Here is a 4,239-nt window from a genome sequence, read left to right as displayed (position 1 = left end):
GGGTGAGACACGGCCTCTATAGCCTCGCATGCTTGAACACTTGGTCCCCGGACGCTGGTGTTATTTGGGAGTTTCTGGAAGCTTTAAGAGGTTGAGCCTTGCTGGAGGGTGAGCTTTGATGGTGTACTTTGACCTTTGAGAAGCCTGGCCCCACCTTCTGTCCTCTCAGCTTTCTGTGTGGATGAATATGTGGTCAGCCAGCTTCCTGCTCCAGCTTCCTTGAGTTCTTTTGTCAAACTGTTTTATCACAGCAACAGAACAGTGAGCAGAGCTTGCTGTTCCCCAGGAAGGCCCCTTGCCAGACCCAGCATGCACTTCTCCAGTTCACAAAGTTCATCAAACTTTCAGAGGTCTTCCCTCCCGAACTTCTGGCTAAGTAGCACAACTCCAGAGCCCTCCCTTTCCAATGCACACACTTCGATTGTGGCCTTAGCATTATGATAGACGTATGATTAGAGCAGGGAGCTGGGATTAAAGGCGTGCACTACCACTGCCCAGCTTCCCAGTGGTTCTTTCGACATCCAGTAGAGTGAGCCAGCTTTCACCTCATCCATCTTATGTCCATTTAAACTTTCTGCTTCCTAGCACTCCTCACGCTGCCCCCAGGCCACACCGGGAGGGCTCAGGCCAGCTTGGAGAGTGGCAGCTATCCCTGAAGACATGGCTGGATGCTCCTTGAAGGGGCTTCCCACACTGGCTCTTCTCAGTAGCGGCATCAATGACTAATTCCTAAGGATACGGCTTTCCCCACGAAAACAGTGTTGTATGATTTTAAAGAGAAAAGGACAACTCCAGAAGAACTCTAGCACCAAACAAGATCTTTCTCTCTCTAGTTTAGTTTTTTAAAAAACCATCTTCTGACTCAAAGGCAGAACAAGAAATTTTCTCAGGCTCTGAAATATCTGTTGACTGGCCCATTGTGCGGAGAACAACCTCAAGCCTCCTGGGATACAAGCTAGCAATCAAAAAGATAATTCTGGACCCCACATGTCTAATATGAAATTTCAGCAAATTCACTTTGTTGCCGTCTGGCCACAGTTTCCCCTCCTTCTGTCCCCACCTATGCTTGCCTGGCCTCAGGTGGGGAGTGAGGGAGTCAGATCCAGGACAGCTGGATTCACGCCCTTCTCACCCTTCTCTCACTATGATCTGATGAGTCACTCAAAATGAGGGAGCACGGATTTCTTCCTCATAGCCCATTTACCATTGAACTGCCCCAACAGTTCAGCTGAAACGCAGAGGTATTCCCAGTTTGTAGAGTGTCTCCTGCAGAGTTCTGGAGAACTAGGTGTGTGTGTGTGTGTGTGTGTGTGTGTGTGTGTGTGTGTGTGTGCGTGCGCGTGCGTGCAGGTCATGTGATCATTGCTGTTTGGAGCTGGCAACTCATCAGCACTTTACAGAGAGCCTGGGAGAAGCGGAGAGCTCATAGCTCACAGGAAGAGGAGTTCTGCCTTAGGCCCCAGTGAACTGATCCTAGCTTCCCAGCCTTCATTGGCAGCACTGAGGATGAGGGGTGGGGGGCTTGGTGGCAGGTATTTAGGGTTCAAATCCTGGCTTTGGGCAACCTTAGGCAGATTTCTTAATCTCTTTAGGCTCTGTCTCCTGCATCTGTGGGATGAAGATAATGCCTGTATTTTGGGAGGTATGTGGCTTTGAGCAGAGAGCCAGCACACAACAAGAGCTCCTGAACACAGCTGTTGGCCTTCTCAGTCCCAGCCAGGGCCACTGGCCTTTTCCTCACCGCCTGCTTTCCCTGGCTTCTGTCCTTTCCTTTGTGATCAACCCTCTTACTGTTTGTTCTGAAAGGTGGACACCAGGTAGCACATGAGCCAGGTACTCCTATGCCTACTTGACAACACAGAAGCTGAGGCAAACTCGGTGATTTCCCCAGGCTTTGAGCTTGGGTCAGATTCTAAATTCAGTCTCTAACAGCTCTTGTGCTAAGTCCATGGTTCTGGACCAGCTGCCACCAAGAGAGACTTGGATGTGGCCAAGTATTCCTGTCACCAAATTCTTCCCAAGCAGTTTACTCCCTGGCCTCTGGGCAGTTGCCGAACGGAAGATGTCTTTCAGAGGATTCAGGAAGAGCAGTGAAATCTTGAGCTGTTGCTGACTGCCCTTGCTATATAGCAGGCTCCACACAGTCCTGAACCTATAAAATGTCCAATGTGTGAACCTCTGCACTAACCTGCACTCCCCTCAAACCCCTCACGCACTCTAAGCACAGCAGCCTTGCTTTCCGGAGTCTGCTTCAGCTACAACAGTGCCTGCCCCTCAATGACATGACTGACTGACCCACAAACAGCCAGGTCAGAAGACAAAGGCCCCAGTGATCATGGCCAGGAAGCCTCCTGTGGAGAGCTGGGGCAGGCAGCACAGGTTGAATCCTGTGGAGGGGTGCTGTCAACCAGGAAGGCCAAGAGTAGAACCTTATGGGACTGATGTAGACACAGGAGCTAGAAATTGGGGATGTTCACTTGGTTCCCCCAACTCTCACCGTATCTGAAGGCACCGACTCTGACAAGATGAAGCATCTCTCAGATGCCTACACAGACTACTTAGAAGGACCATCCCCAGACAATGCGCCTGCTCCTCCCTGCCTCCCTCGAAGCAGGAAAAGCCTGGCCTCACCAGGAAGGATGTGAAGAACATGATGATTAAAAGGATGGAAACAAGGCTGATATGGGAACAAGGGCCGAGGCGACTAAAGCACATAGCCAGAGGAGGAAGGAACGAGAGCAGCGAGTCAACCGGCTCTTCCTGCATCACAACAGGAAAACACATCCCCTTCTTCCTCTGAGCTCAGCTCTCTCCTGCTCCCCTCATTGTTATTTCCTCCTCCTTTGTGTTTGACTCACTTTCTACTTCATTTTATCATGATCTGGCACCTACTGTAGGCCACGCACTCTGCCAGGCTCTAAAGGCAGTGGGGTCAAGTGGAAGAACAGGACTGTACCCAGCTGCCTGTACTCCAGAACCACAGAGCAGTGGGTACTGTGGGACATCATGGAGGCAGAAAGGCTGAGGCATCTGGAGTCAGCCAACCTGGTCAATGAGAGTGAACCAGAAAACCAAGGGAACACGTGTCCAGAGAAGAACGCGAACCCTGCAAAGGCCCAGGCTGTAAAAGGCAAAGTGATTAGGCAGTGACAGACAGGAAGGCTTTACTGAAGCAGAAGGCAGAGAGCTGTGCAATACAGTGTGGCAGGGCCAAGGGGCACCCAGACCCCAGGGTAGAGAACAGAGCTGTTTCTGGAACCTAGCTCTCCTGTGTTCAGGGTTGCACCGGTGACACGTGATGCGTGTTAATCAGCCACAGAGTGCTTGCCTGGCGTGCACCAGTCCCTAGGTTCTCAGTCCCCAGTGCTCAACAATACAACCAGACACGATGGTACATGCCTATAATCCCTACTTGAGAGATTGAGGCAAGAGGATGAGGAGTTCAAGGCCAGCTTGGGCTACAGGAAAACCTGGCTCAAACAAAATTACCACCATCACCATCCACAACAAACAAATCCAGGGTGATGCTTGGTCAAAAAATCTGAGTGACTGAAAGAAACAGATTTTTTTTTTCATTTCATAGACCAAGCCTTGACTTTTATTACTTTAAAAAGCTACATATTTATCTTGCTTTCTGACTCTGTGCTTGTGCCTTCAACACTTGCACTACGATTTTCTGCTCCTCAATAAGGAAAGCCCACTTGATCCTGTTTCGGACACACTTGGCACACACGGAGTCACCGTAGGCCCTGCTGACATGCTTCTTTGTCTTGCACAGTCTCATCAAGACTTTAGGCCTCACAGCACAAACCCCTCGCAGTCGGCCTCAGCACACACCGCATGCGGATTTAAGTCCTTTCCCAACCTTCTTGGTGTACGGGTAAACAATTCTGTTGCCAGGGGTTCGAGACAGCCTAGTTTTGTTAGAGGCTGTATTTGTTAGAGCCTACAATGGTATGTCAAACGCTGGACCATTTTGGGTGTATCTAAGCACCGTCCCCGGAAGAGAAGAAATAGATTCTTGATTGAAGGTGATTTCACCCCAGAGGACATTAGGCACGGGTGATAGGTCTTTGGTCTAACTTGGGGTGGGCCGTGCTCCTTGCTTCTCTGACACAGGCACAGTCAGTCAGTTCTGTCCTGGCCTGTCTGCTGGTTGACTGTCTCGCTGTGCAGCGCAGACAGGAACGACTGGTTTCACAGTCAGGACTGGAGAGACAGAGGAAAACAATCCCTGGC

At 50.5% G+C, this 4,239-nt stretch overlaps 1 pseudogene; it reads right to left on the bottom strand.

Moving 5' to 3' along the window:
- Positions 1-3,622: 3,622 nt before the first annotated feature.
- On the bottom strand, positions 3,623-3,975 carry LOC127191047 (60S ribosomal protein L34-like; annotated as a pseudogene).
- Positions 3,976-4,239: the final 264 nt, after the last annotated feature.

Source organism: Acomys russatus, chromosome 6 (assembly GCF_903995435.1).
Source record: "Acomys russatus chromosome 6, mAcoRus1.1, whole genome shotgun sequence".
Classification (NCBI taxonomy): domain Eukaryota; kingdom Metazoa; phylum Chordata; class Mammalia; order Rodentia; family Muridae; genus Acomys; species Acomys russatus.
This window is presented reverse-complemented; position numbering and strand designations above follow the sequence as displayed.